This window comes from Chlorocebus sabaeus, chromosome 23 (assembly GCF_047675955.1).
Source record: "Chlorocebus sabaeus isolate Y175 chromosome 23, mChlSab1.0.hap1, whole genome shotgun sequence".
In the NCBI taxonomy this organism is placed as follows: Eukaryota; Metazoa; Chordata; class Mammalia; order Primates; family Cercopithecidae; genus Chlorocebus; species Chlorocebus sabaeus.
This window is the reverse complement of record NC_132926.1, coordinates 5,621,597-5,636,428: the sequence shown is the minus strand read 5'-3', so window position 1 is coordinate 5,636,428 and position 14,832 is coordinate 5,621,597. Positions and strand designations below refer to the sequence as shown.

The window sequence follows — 14,832 nt, the reverse complement described above, 5'->3', positions numbered from 1 at the left end:
AGCCTCTTTCGGCCGCGCCCGCCCAGCGTCAGTCGGCCTGGGGTGCGTAAGGGCGCGGCGCCTGGGGCCTGCCAGCCTCCGTGACCTTGGAGGAGTGACTTCGTTTCCTCGTCTGTGAAACGGGAAACAATACGACCCCGTGGTCGTTCAGAGAATCTTCGCTTCCCGGAGAGTGTGTCCCCTCCCCCAGCCCCGGTGGGCGCGGGGGTAGCTAATAGCTGCTCTGGGGTCAGCAGATCTTGGTTCCCCACTTTGGGCCATTCTTTGAGCCTCAGTTTTCAAGTCTGCGGAATGGAAGTGATGATACCTTCTTCAGGAGGAGGATGGGAGACTCCTGTGACAAAAGACAAGGCGGCCGGCAGAGACGTGGGGAGGGATTACGCTTCCCGCAACCCCTGTGTCCCCATCGCTAGAGCCAACCTGGACCAGGGCATGGCCGGCACCTGCTCAGGCCGCGGGTCCCAGCCCCGGAGGGGAGCCCCACCGCCCCCGCCCCCTGGGCGCATTAGGCCAGCGAGGGCTGCACCCTGCTGCGGGCCGCGCTCTGGCTGGCATGCAGGTGGTGGTAGTCCATGCAGACCGCGCCTCTTGCAGGCTGCCCAACCAGGTCGTCTTCTCAGCCCAGGTTTAGGTCCTCTGCGGAGGGCTGATTAGACGGTGGAGCGGCTGCCTCCCGGTCTACTTAATTTTTAAAGCTGCCGTTCGTTGACAGAACAGCCAACTAAAGGAGAGCTTTAGAGGGAATGAGTGCGCGGAAGGAGGCTCTGGGGTGGGGAGAAGGTGGTCTCATGGGTCCCCAAGTTCTTTCTTTCTTTCCTTTCCTCCTCCCTCCCTCCCTCCTTTCTCTCTCTCTCTCTGTCTCTCCCCTTCTCTCTCTCTCTCTTTCTTCTTTTCTTTGCTTTCTTTCTTTCTCTGTCCTTTCTTTTTTTGACGGAGTCTTACTTTGTCGCCCAGGCTGGAGTGCAGTGGCACGATCTCGGTTCACTGCAACCTCCACCACCTGGGTTCAAGCGATTCTCCTGTCTCAGCCTCCCGAGTACCTGGAATTACAGGTGCATGGCACCACGCCCGGCTAATTTTTTGTGTTTTAGTAGAGACGGGGTTTCACCATGTTGGCCAGGCTAGTCTTGAACTCCTGACCTCGTGATCCGCCCGCCTCGGCCTCCCAAAGTTCTGGGATTACAGGAGTGAGCCACCGTGCCCAGCCCCCAAGTTCTTTCTAGGGTGGAAGGCTGTGAGTCTGTGACATCACGGGGATATTCTTGGGTTGGTTATTTGTAAGAGCAATGAAGGGACTTTGTACCCTTCAGAGTACAGCTTCTGGGCGGGACTGGGGAGTTGAGGGATTGAATGCAGACCCAGACTCTGCAGGTCCTCTCTGAGGCTGTACACTAGGTGGGCGTCAGAGATATTGCAGGTGAAGAAATGGCGGCTCAGAGGGAAGGAGACACTTGCCCAGCTCCGGGGCAAGCTAACACTTGATTTCGACTTGACAAATTTCTGAGTATGTAGTGGGTGCGCATAGCAAAGACAGGTAATGAGAACTTTTCTTTTTTTGGGGGGGGGGGAGGGGACAGAGTCTCACTCTGTCACCCAGGCAGGAGTGTAGTGGTGCAATCTTGGCTCACTGCAACCTCACCCCACCCCACCCCCAGGTTCAAGCAATTCTTGTGCCTCAGCCTCCTGAGCAGCTGGCACTACAGGTGCGCGCCACCACACTGGGCTAGTTTTTGTATTTTTAGTAGAGACGGGGTTTCACCATGTTTCATGTTTCACCGTGTTGGCCAGGCTGGTCTTGGACTCCTGGCCTGAAGTGATCCGCCCGCCTCAGTCTCCCAAAAGTGCTGGGATTACAGGCGTGAGCCACTGCGCCCGGCCGAGAAGTTTTTCTGATTAAAAAAATTTTTTAAGGCACACACTTCAGACAGTGACTGTGAAGGAACCCTGATGTGTATCTAAACTGTTGCCTCATGTACATCACCCATTACTTACCCTGTGCTAAGTGCTGTCATGCATTACATCATTACTCCTTAGAGCAGGCCTATGAGGTGGAGTCTGCATTAGGCCTCTTTTCAACAGGGACACCAATAATGTGGGAGATGATGTACCTTGCCCAAGCCCCCAGCAGGTAAGTGGTGGGGGGGATTAGAACCCAGGTCACCTGAGTCCATATACTGGGCTCTTAGCCCCACTCTGCCTGGCTGCCTGCTGTTCCATGAAGCCAACCCTGGACCTAGACCTGGACCTGGATCGTCACAGCCCAGATCCCCGTGTGCTTCCCAGGCTGCCTTGTGGCAGGTGGATGGTGCCCCTTGAGATGGGCAGGGCACCATCTGGCCACACATCTTGATGGGTCCAAAGGTCTGGGCAGGCCAGGACACACCTCTGGCAGCCAGAGCAGTGACTCGGAGCTGTCGGCCTCAGCCGTAAGGGCAGGGAGGGAGGGCAGGGGCTTGGATTGGGGTCTGCCCTATTTGGGGCACAGCAGAGTGACCAAGCTGACTCCCATGGTCTGAGGCAGAGTGGGGAGCCTGGAGCCTTGGGTGGGGTCACCTGCCTCGCCTCTTACCAGTTAAGCCACCAGTGATGACTAGTGCCTACTTCCTTCAGAAAGGAATCTGATGGCTGTGGCAGGAAAGTCAGGGGCAAGAATCGTTGCACAGACTTGTGCTGATATCCCGGTTCTGCCACCTTCTGCAATCTTGGGTGGTGATCTAACCTGTCCAGGTGTCTCTTTTCCCATCTGTAATAGGGGAAAAAAATCATCCCTGGAGTTACTGGCAGGATTAAATGAGGTGATATTAGTAGTAATAATGCAGTGGTCGCCACCATGCCACCATGAAAACATTCATCGAGACCTTACTGTTTTGGGCACTGTGCCTGGGACTTTCAATGCGTGATTTCATTACATCCTCACCACCACCTTCCCAGGTAGGCATCATGGATTACCTGCAATTTCCAGATAAGGAAACAGTCTTAGAGGGGTGATGTAACTTGCCCTGCCAAAATTGAACCCATTTGTGAGTATATAGTAGGTAAACAAAAATAATAAAAATAAAATAAAAAATTGTAGCCGGGCATAGTGGCTCACGCCTGTAATCCCAGCACCTTGGGAGGCTGACACGGGTGGATCACCTGAGGTCAGGAGTTCAAAACCAGCCTGGCCAACATAGTGAAACCCCATCTCTACTAAAAATACAAAAAATTAGCCAGGCACGGTGGCGCATGCCTGTAATCCCAGCTACTCTGGAGGCAGAGGCAGGAGAATTGCTTGAACTCAGGAGGCAGAGGTTGCAGTGAGCCAAGATTGCGCCATTGCACTCCAGCCTGGGCAACAAGAGTGAAACTACGTCTCAAAAAAAAAAAAAAAAAAAAAAAAAAAAAAACTGAACACAGCTGTCTGCCCCAGGAGGAGCCCGGTCTCTTATCCCCTGCATTGTAATAGTCATATCAAGTGCTGCCTAGTGTCTACAGCCTCCTTTCCTCAGAAACACTTCTCAAAAAGAGGAAAAGTCTCTTGGCTATCAAAACTCAGAACTGCATCATAGCTCATAGCTCCCAGAACCTGGCTATATGCAAAGTAGTTTTTTTTTTTTTTTTTTAGACGGAGTCTTGCTCTGTCACCCAGACTGGTGTGCAGTGGCACGATCTTGGCTCACTGCAACCTCTGCCTCCCGGGTTCAAGCGATTCTCCTGCCTCAGCCTCCTGAGTAGCTGAGATTACAGGCACCTGCCACCGTGCATGGCTAATTTTTGTATTTTTAGTAGCAACAGGGTTTCACCATTTTGGCCAGGCTGGTCTCGAACTCCTGACCTGGTGATCCACCCACCTCAGCCTCCCAAAGTGCTGGGATTACAGGCATGAGCCACCATGCCCGGCCTATGCAAATGTTTTAAAATGAATGGATGCTGGACTTAATGGATCTCAATTCCCTTTTTGCTTTGCCTGCTGGGAAGCTCAGAACCTGATTCATGACCCACCTATACAATTACCCAGAACTTGAAGGCAAATATATATATAATTCGTTTAATTTTTGACAGACAAGATCTCGTTATGTTGTCTGGGCTGGAGTGCAGTAGCTATTCATAGGCACAATCTCACTACTGAGCAGCACCTGAGTTTTGACCTGCTCCGTTTCTGACCTGGGCTGGTTCACCCCTTCTGAGGCAACCTAGTGGTCCTCCGCTCCTTGGGGTTCACCATATTAGTGCTGAATGTAGTGTGGACACTCTGTCAACATAGTGCACTACAGCAGAGAAATCCTGGCCTCAAGCCGTCCTCCTGCTGCAGCCTCCCAAGTAGCTGGGACTACAGGTGCACACCACTGCCCCCAGCTCAAGACAAGTATTTTGTGGCCTCAATTCAGGCATAGATTACCCTTGTTTTTCTCACTTGGCTTCCCTTCATCTGGGCTTCTTCTCCTTTTTCTGCTCATGGCATATATATTTTGTTAATATGTTTTACATTTGGAGAGTTGGGAAACAAACTATTAAAATGCCTGACTATAGCAACTGCCTGATACACAGTCACACATCCCTTAACAACGGGACACCTTCTGGGAAATGTGTCATCGGGCAATTTTGTCGTTGTGTGAACATCATACAGTGACTTACACAAACCTAGATGGTACTACTTGCTACACGCCTAGGCTGTATGCCACCAGCTGTCCTCCTGGGCTGCTAACCTGTGCAGCCTGGGACTGAACCAGACACTGCAGGCAACTGTAACGCAGTGTAAGTATTTGTGCATCGAAACACAGAAAAGGTGCAGTGGACTACGGTATTACACTCTCATGGGACCACTATTGTATGTGTGGTTCATCGTTGACCAAAACACAGACATATGGTGCATGACTGCGTATCTATTGTGAATTAGACATGTCCTCTGCCCACAAGAAGAGGGCCACCCAATGGTGATGACCCAGTGTTGTGCCTTAAGAAAGTTGTGCCCAGGGTCCCCTTTCTGTGTCAACTGTGATGGCTGAGCCAAAGGGAGGATAAGGAGGACTTGTGACTGAGTCCCTGCGGGAGGCCACCACATCGGACAGCGCTTAAAGCCAGCCTGGGAGCCGGGCTCCGTGGCTCATCCCTGTAATCCCAGCACTTTGGAAGGCTGAGGCAGGTGAATCGACTGAGGTCAGGAGTTCGAAACCAGCCTGGCCAACATGGTGAAACCCTGTTTCTATTAAAAATACAAAAAATTAGCCGAGTGTAGAGGCGCACACCTCTCAGTTGCTCGGGAGGCTGAGGCAGGAGAATCTCTTGAACCCGGGAGACCGAGGTTGCAGTGAGCCGAGATGGTGCCATTGCACTCCAGCCTGGGTGACAGAGTGAGACTGTCTCAAAAATAAATAAATAAAAGGCAGCCTGGGGATGGATGAAGCCCCCGGGGACGGGCAGATGCCTTTGGAGGGCCTCAATGCGGAATCGGGTCAGTGTCAATAGGCTCGAAAGTGGGTTGTCCAGGCTCAGGTAGCCCCCACTCCTCCATGAGAACCTCACAGGGACTGGTCTGGCCACGCAGTGTTTGATTGTTACACTGTTTCACCACTTCACTCTCCTGACTTAACCCCCTACTTTCCCACAGATCTCCTGTCACTGAAGACTTGTAGCAGGCAGGGGACGGGGCTCTGGCATCACCTTCTAACTATCACCGTCCCGCCTCCAGCCTGCCCCAGGGCTGGGCCTTGTTCCCAGGTCCTCCGGGCTCAGGGTCGGTCAGGCCCCTTCTCCTGTGGTATGGGCCTCCAGCCCCAGGAGGTCTGGTGCCTTGGTCCCTTCCTCCTGTCCGGGGCTCCCAGCTCTCCTCAGTGCCCCATTAGGAGTCAGCCCACTCCTGGGAGGTGTGGTCTCTGGCAGGGTTAATAATTGTTCAGTGGAGGTGGAGATGGTGCCAAAGTCTGCTGGCTACATAGCTGCAGGCCGCAGAAGGTGCCCAGCTGTGCCCCGGCACCTGTCTGGCGCCTGCCTGCCACCTCCGTGGCGAAGGGGACACAGGTAGGGACCGTCCAGCCCATCGGGAGTCTCTGGGCCAGAGATATTTGGTGGGGGTTGGGGGAGGTCCCTAGAGCCAAGGCAAGCTTGGGGGTCTTTCAAGTCTCCCCTGAAGCTGGGCAGGGGAAGTCCCACGCTGGGTGGGGCAGACCCGGCTGGAGTCCCAGCCTGCTGTGAGGCCTGTTTCTTTGGTAAACGTGGGATAATAATACCTCCTTCCCTGGGGGCTGATGGCTCCCTTCCCATCCAAGTCCTCGCAGGATGATTCTTCGAAGGATGGAAGGGAGGCAGGCGCCCCAGGGAAATGAGGGAACTGGCCTGGCCCCTTCACAGGATGCTCGGGGGTTGAGGAGGGGAAGCTGACCTGGGCTCTTACTCCAGCTGCTCTGTTCACATCCCAGCTCCACCCTGACCTTGGTGGGCTGCTTCACTCTTCTGGGCCTCCGTTTCCTCATTTATCAAATGGGGATGAGAAGAGTTCCAGAAAGGGCCTGAAGAGCCCTGAGGTGAAGTAGGCATGTGGCCCATGACCGAGCCCCGTGCCACCTCAGCCAGTACTAGGAAGTGTCAGGCAGGGACTGACCCAGGCTGGCCCTGGCTCTACCCAGTCTGGGCCCTGCACATCTCTTTGCCCTGGTAGAGGAGGTGGGGGCCTAGCTGATAGTCGGCACCACGCTGCATCACTCAGGCAGGCATGTGCTGGGTTGGGTACCAGGCACAAGGCAGGGTCCCAGTGAGCACTGAGGTCCCATTGATGGAAACAGGTCATGGCCCATGTGTAGACTCCATGATTTTTATCCTCACTCCATTTCTCAGCAGGGGAAACTGAGGCCTGGAGAGGGGAGAGGGCTTGCCTGGAGTTGCATGACAAATATGTGAAATGCTGGCATCTGAACCCAGGGCCGTTTGACTCTGTATGTGTCTGCTGGGCCAGGTGGCCTGGGCCATAGGCACTGGGAAGGCCTGTGGCGGGGAGCTGGTGTTCAGGTTCCACATCCTTGCTCCACGCACCCAGGTTCAGCTGGAGTCCACTCTGTGGGTGCAGGCATGGCCTCCTGGATCAACGGAGCCCAGACCAAGGCTTGCCCAGGGACCCCTGGATTTGGAGGCAACTTGGGTCTAACCTGCTGCCCCTGGCTCACCCATCTCTGGGCATCTGTGAGCCTTGGTTTCCCTGGAATAATAGGATAGGATAATTCCTGCTTGGGAACAGCTGTGAGAAGTCAATGAAAAAGCAGAAGTGAAAGTGCATGGCGAGCTGGCCATGTAGTGGTGGTGGTGCTGGGGGAGCTCTGTAGCATCGTGGCTGATTGCACCCCAGGGGCTCCCCGCACTGAAGGAGTACCCACCTCCCCACCTGGAGGCCCTGGGAAGTCCAGGTATCCTCACTCCCAGTGGTTCCAAATTCTAGAAAATCTTGGCACCGTGGACTGCTCTGAGATGCGGCTGAAGCCCCCTCCCAGCCAAGGCTGAAGAGCTGGCACCTCCTGGGCCAGGTGGGACTAGTGAGGGTTCCTGGAGACTACACATCTCATGGTGTGGGGGCCAGAGCCTCCCTGATTCTCCTGTGTGCTTTTTGGTCTTTCCCTAAGCACTTTCTTTTTGAGACGGACTCTCACTCTGTCTCCCAGGCTCCAGTGCAATGGCACTATCTTGGCTCCCCACAACCTCTGCCTCCCTGGTTCAAGGGATTCTTCTGCCTCAGTCTCCTGAGTAGCTAGGATTACAGGCACACACCACCACACCCAGCTAATGTGTGTGTGTGTGTCTGTGTGTCTGTGTGTGTGTGTGTGTGTGTGTGTGTGTGTGTGAGATGGAGTATCGCTTGTCGCCCAGGCTCGAGTGCAGTGGCGCAATCTCAGTTCACCGCAACCTCTGCCTCTTTGGTTCAAGTGATTCTTCTGCCTCAGCCTCCTGAGTAGCTGGGATTACAGGTGTGCACCACGATGCCTGGCTAATTTTTGTATTTTTAGTAGAGACGGGGTTTCACCATGTTGGTCAGGCTGGTTCAGACCTTTTCTGAGAAGCTGGAAAGAACAGGAGTGGCCAGAGGGCTTGGGAACAAGGAAGCAGTAATTTCTGGAATGTAGATAACCCCCATTTTAACTTATTTTATTTTATTTTTATTTTTTGAGACAAGGTGTTGCTCTGTCGCCCAGGCTGGAGTGCAGTGGCACCATCTCGGCTCCCTGCAAGCTCCGCCTCCCAGGTTCACGCCATTCACCTGCCTCAGCCTCCTGAGTAGCTGGGACTACAGGCGCCCGCCACAACGCCTGGCTAAGTTTTTTTTTTCTTTTTCTTTTTCTTTTTCTTTTTCTTTTTCTTTCTTTTTCTTTTTCTTTTTCTTTTTCTTTCTGTATTTTTAGTAGAGACAGGGTTTCACCGTGTTAGCCAGGATGGTCTTCATCTCCTGACCTCGTGATCTGCCCACCTCAGCCTCCCAAGGTGCTGGGAGCTCCCAAGGTGGCGTGAGCCACCGGCCCAGCCAATAGTTCCCTTTTTTTTTTTTTTTTGAGAGGGAATCTCGCTCTGTTGCCCAGGCTGGAGTGCAGTGGCCGGATCACTGCAAGCTCTGCCTCCCGGGTTTACGCCATTCTCCTGCCTCAGCCTCCCGAGTAGCGGGGACTACAGGCGCCCGCCACCTTGCCAGGCTAGTTTTTTGTATTTTTTAGTAGAGACGGGGTTTCACCGTGTTAGCCAGGATGGTCTCCATCTCCTGACCTCGTGATCCACCCGTCTCGGCCTCCCAAAATGCTGGGATTACAGGCTTGAGCCACCACGCCCGGCCAGTTCCCATTTTTTAAAAGAGCAAACAGAGAAAAGAGCCCGGGGATGTGCTTGTGCAGTGACCGGGACCTTGTGACACACCCATGCATTGGCTGAGGCTGCTCCAGCAGGGAGAAGTGGGTGTCTGTCCGCAATTCCCAGCCCAGGGGCAACTCCATTCACTCCTTTTCCATTGTGCCCCTTGCTCCTGCTCCTTGCTGGGGTACCAGGAAATTAGGAGCCCAGAGTGGGGGCCACCAACTACCTGAACACAGCTCCATAGCTGACCTGGGCCTTACAGAACGGAGAGAATGTGCACATAGGCAGAAGGCAAAGAAAGGCATTCTGGGCAGAGGGAACGGTTTAGACAAATGAAGGAGGAAGGAAAATACAGGGTGTGGACCGAGACCAGGAGCATTCAACACCACTGAACCTCAGAGTGGGAGAGAGCAGCTCGTGTGGAAAGCAAGACCCAGGCACTTAAAGGACCTCGCCTGCCAGGCTGTGGGGGCCTTCCCCAGCCCACACAGACACTGGGCTTTTCCCCAGGTGTCTGAATCCAGAGGCGGATGCTCTGGACTGTAGAACACCAGCCTCACCATGATCATGAGGAGGCAGGACTTCGAGAAACCCAGGGCCAACCCCAGCAGAGCAGGAGGCAGGCGAGGCAGGGATGAGGCAAGAAAGAGCGCTGGCCTGGGAGGCAGACAGGGTGGCACCCCTGCTCTGCCTCTGACACCCTGGGAGCTGCTGGGCAGGAACCCTGGCCTCCCGCGCTCATGTCAGTGTGCATAAAGGGGATCGATAAATCCAGCTCTTCCTTCTGGGGGGCGGCGGGGCCCACATGCGGGGACAAGACTGCGTGTGCGTCACGCAGATGCAAAGGGGTGTTGCTGTTGCTCTGAGTGAGGGTCCACAGGCTTCTCGAGACCCTCCGTCCTGCCCTGTGAGACGGGGAGAGGGGAGTTGGGAGGCACTTCCATGAGGGAGGAGTGTGGCGAGTATGGGGAAGGGGCTGTAGGGAGAGGCCCCTTGGGGACTGGGTGAAGGTCCTGGTTCGGGCTGTTCTCTCTCAATGTCACATGTCTGTGGGCTCAGCATGGCTTGTGGGAAAATCGGGCAGCTCAAGAAGGAAAACCCAGGAGCCTAGAAAAGAGAGAACCCTGGCTTGGGTTCTGGTCCCATTACTGGCTGGGCCACGCCCTTTCCCCTCTTGGACCTCAGTTTGCTGAGGATTAAATGGTAATGGGGGCAAAGTGCTAGCCTCAGCATGCGGCCCTTCCTTGCTGGTTCCCATTTGCCTCTGGGATTGGGAGGAGGGACCCTGAGGGCAGGAGTCTGCTGTCCTGCAAGCTAGACCCAGGGGAACTTTGTAATGATGATGAATCCATCTTGACGCCTGCTGGCTGCACACCCACTGACTCATGGTCCTATGGCAGTTGACTCATTTCTGAAGGATAGAACATGAGAGAAAAAAGTGATGAGGGAATTAGGTCCCAGATTCCAGCCTCAGAGGGATGCCAGGGCTGCATGCCTCCAGCCCCTGGCTGTTCCTCACACGACCGACGCCTGTAGTCTAGCATTACCGCGAATGCGCAGCTCACCTGCATCTCCACCGCCAGCCCGCCACCACCACCGTCTCCCTCCAGCAACTGTCACCTCCACCGGCTCCACCTGCGTCTCCACCTTCATCAGCACACACGTCATCAGCACGTCCATCCCCACTTACCACCACCAGTGCCACCCCTACCCCCGAGGGATCCCTATCCTGATATTGGACCCTGCCTCCATGACCACCTCAGCCACTGCCCTTGACGCCAGCGCTAACCTGTCGCCCTCCAGGGCATAGCTGTAGCCACATCTCTGTCCCTGTCTCACTGAGGATTGTGGCTCAGCACTGCTGGGTATTCTGAGGATTGAGAACTTACTAATTCCCCTGAGCAGAGGGGCACAACTGTATTTATCAGTCTGGCTGAGTGCAGCCCTGCCGTCCAGCATGTGGGCTGTCCCCAGCTGTCATCTTCGGGGTTCTTGGCAAGCCAGCATTTTCCATAGCAACTTCCCAAGGTTCCCCTGGCTAGAGTCACATGGAAGGTAGCATCAGAAAGAGCCCCAGGGCCCCTCCACACATAGCCCTGGCCCTGCCCATTTAGCTCTGACCTCTGCAAGCAGTCTCAGACCCTGGGGAGCGTGGACGGTCACCAGGGAGGGAGGAAGCTGTTTCTATGGTGATTGCAGTGGGAGGAGCAGGCATAAGGTGAGGACAACCCCATAGAAGGAAGAAGGTTTGCATTTGCTGGGCGCCTATTGTGTGCCAGGCGCTGAGGTGGCACATTCTTATTCCCACTCATCCCCGCTGCCCACCCTCATCACTTAGTGGGGTTATTATTCTCACAGGGGAGAGAACGCTTAGAGAAGGGCAGTGAACTGCCCAGCGAAGCTCTGCTGCTTCTTGACTCTAAACTCAAGCCAGCCTCTTCACCTCTCTGAGCTTTGTTTCCCCATCTGTGAAGTGGGTAGAATGGTACCAGTCTAGAAGGGTTTTTGTTTTGTTGTTTTTGTTTTGTTTTGTTTTGTTATTTTTGGAGACAGTGTCTTGCTCTGTCTCCCAGGCTGGAGTGCAGTGGCACGATCTCTGCTCACCACAACCTCCACCTCCCGGGTTCATGCCATTCTCCTGCCTCAGCCTCCTGAGGATCACAGGCCCCCGCCACCACATCTGGCTAATTATTGTATTTTTAGTAGAGACGGGGTTTCACCATGTTGGCCAGGCTGGTCTTGAACTCCTGACCTCATGATCCGCCTGCCTCAGCCTCCCAAAGTGCTGGGATTACAGGCGTGAGCCATCACACGTGGCCTCCAAGGGTTTTTGTGAGCATTACATTAGTGCCCGGCTCAAGTTCTGGCAGGCAGGAGGTGATTCCTCCACGGGTCTCTTGCTATTCATTGCCGTAATGTTTAACAGTTGTTGAACATCCCAGCCAGGGCTTGTCCACATCTTTCTTCATCATTGCCTGTGTTTCATGTTATGGTCACTTCCAGCTTCCCATGATTATAAATAATCACTCCTGGTGAACAACTTTCTGCAGAAAGAGCTTCTTATTTTATGTTAGTTGGATGAGTAGGTCAACAGGGTAAACATTTTGAAGCTTTGGGGTCCACATCTGAACTGGGGTTTTCTCTTCTTGCTAGGGCCCTGGGGCCACGGGAGGGCTGCCTCCTTCTCCCTGCCTCAGGGAGAGGCGAGGGCCTTGGGCTTGGAGAGCGGCTGTGATTCCCACTCGCTTTCAGCTGTGAGGGCCCCAGCAGCACACTCCCAGCAAGAGCCCGTCTGCTCGTCTGCAAAATGAGTTGCTGTGAAGATGAAATTCTATGAATCCCAAATATTCTACCTCCAAACTACAGCCCTGCTCTTGCCACTTCTCTCCAGCCCTGCTGCCCCCAGTTCAGCCCGGCGACACACGGCAGCCAGAAAGATCTTAAGAGGAAATTAGTCCCTGCCACTCCCCTGCTTAAAACTCTGAAATGGACCAGGTGCACTGGGTATCTCATGTCTGTAATCCCAGCACTTCGGGAGGCCAAGGTGGATGGATCACCTGAGGTCAGGAGTTTGAGATCAGCCTGGCCAACATGGCAAAACCCCGTCTCTATTAAAAATACAAAAATTAGCTAGGTGTGGTGGCACACGCCTGTAATCTCAGCTACTCGGGAGGCTGAGGCAGCAGACTCACTTGAACCCGGGAGGCAGAGGTTGCAGTGAGCCTAGATCGCCCCACTGCACTCCAGCCTGGGAGACAGAGCGAGACTCCGTCTCAAAACAAACAAAGAACCCTCCTCTGAAATGACCTTCTGTTTTCCTTAGAATAAAATGAAACATCCTTCCTGTGTTTCACAGGGTGGAGCATGTTCTGGCCCTGAAACATTTCTGAACCTGCCTCCCTCCCATCATTCCCCACCTGTCTCCCTGCAACCCAGCCATAGGGACCTTCTCTGAACTCCTGGAATATACCTGGTTCTTCCCTGGCCCAGGCCATCTCTCATATTGTTTGTGCTACTTGGGACTCTCCCATAACAGTGCTCACCTTATCACAGCAATATGGGCATTTAATTTTTAAAAAATATCAAATAGGCCAGTCACGGTGGCTCACACCTGTAATCCCAGCACTTTAGGAGGCCGAGATGGGAAGATCGCTTGAGCCCAGGAGTTTGAGGCTGCAGTGAGCCAGGATAGCGCCATTGCACTCCAGAATGGGTGACAGAGCAAGAACGTGTCTCAAAAAACACCTAACAGGCTGGTCCAAGTGCAGTGGTGTTTACAGCTAATTTATCACAACCAGTTACAGATCGCTTTATTCCTTCTCCACTCAAACTGCTTCACTTGACTAGCCTTCAAACAAACAAACAAACATATCAAACAATACAACAAGGTTTATAACAAAAGCCGGCCTTTTCCTGACCCACACCCGACGTCCCCAATATCCACTCTCTAGAAGCAACTGCTTTCATCTCCTTTGCCCCCTCCCCTCCCCTCCCTCCCTCCCTCCCTCCCTCCCTCCCTCTCTCTCCCTCTCTTTCTTTCTTTCTTGTCTTTTTTTTTTTGTACAGTCTTGCTCTGTCACCACCTAGGCTGGAGTGCAGTGGTGCGATCTCAGCTTACTGCAGCCTCTGCCTCCCAGGTTCAAGCGATTCTTGTGCCTCAGCCTCCTGAATAGCTGGGACTACAGGCACATGCCACCACACCTGGTTAATTTTTGTATTTTTTGTAGAGATGGGGTCTTACAATGTTGGCTAGGCTGGTCTTGAACTCCTGACCTCAGGTGATCCGCCTGCCTTGGCTTCCCAAAGTGCTGGGATTACAGGCATGAGCCACCATGTCCAGTCCTTCCTTTCTTCCTTCCTTTCCCTTTTTTTTTTTTTTTTTTTTTTTAGCAATGGGGTCTTGCTCTGTTGCCCAGGCTGGAGTGCAGTGGCGAGGTCTTGGCTCACTGCAGCCTCAAACTGCTGGACTCAAGCAGTTCTCCCACCTCAGCCTCATGAGTAGCTAGGACCACAGGCATGCACCACCACACCTGGCCTGTTATTTAACAATATTTTGCTCTTTTGCTTTTTTTTTTTTTATATATAGGGTCTCACTCTGTCGCCCAGGCTGGAGTGCAGTGGTGCATTCATGGCTCACTGCAGCCTCAAGCTTCTGGGCTCAAGTAATCCTCCCACCTCAGCCTCCCAAGTAGCTGGGACTACAGGCATGTGCCACCATGCTGGCCTAATTTTTGTATTTTTTGCAGAGACGGGTTTTTGCCATGTAGGCCAGGCTGGTCTCAAACTCCTGAGCTCAAGTGATCCATCTGCCTTGGCCTCCTAAGTGCTGGGATTATAGGCGTGAGCCACTGTGCCCGGCCTCATAATTTTTAAGACATTATCTGTTTATTTCTTTTTTATTATCACCTTCTTAGATTTTTTTTTTTTTGAGATAGGGTCTTGCTCTGTCACACAGTCTGAAGTGTAATGACGAAATCTTGGCTCACTGCAACCTCGACCTCCTGGGCTAAGTCATTATCTGTTGATTTCTTTTTCTTTCTTTCTTTCTTTTTTTAAATTTTGAAACAAGTCTTGCTCTGTTACCCAGGCTAGAGTGCAGTGGCGTGACCTTGGCTCACTGCAACTTCTGCCTCCCAGGTTCAAGCGATTCTCCTGCCTCAGCCTCTCAAATAGCTGGGGTTACAAGTGCCCGCCACTGTGCCTGGCTAATTTTTGTATTTTTCGTAGACATGGGGTTTTGCCATGTTAGCCAGGCTGGTCTCAAACTCCAGACCTTGTGATCCACCTGCCTCGGCCTCCCAAAGTGCTAGGATTACAGGTGTGAACCACTGCGCCCAGCCTATCTGTTAATTTCTTAAAGTGAAAGATGAGGATTTTATTATCTTACAGCCCAACACAGTTTCCCAGTGCATACAGTAAGACTGTAGTCCATCAACCATGGGAACAGTCCCAGCTGAGCCACTGGCGAATCATGTTCCTGGATTCTTTCTAGTACAGCTTTCCTTTCCTGCATGGTCAGTGGTTTTGCTTGCT

The 14,832-nt window shown here is 53.3% G+C and overlaps 1 protein-coding gene across 1 annotated transcript in view; it reads left to right on the top strand.

Annotated features, from left to right (window-relative positions):
• Positions 1-5,898: 5,898 nt before the first annotated feature.
• The window catches only part of CDHR2 (cadherin related family member 2), a 47,563-nt gene continuing 38,629 nt past the window's right edge, over positions 5,899-14,832 (top strand). Inside the window, exon 1 of the mRNA XM_008015383.3 lies at positions 5,899-5,997. The gene's annotated coding sequence lies outside the window, so the exon portion shown is untranslated. The remainder of the gene's footprint in view (positions 5,998-14,832) is intronic.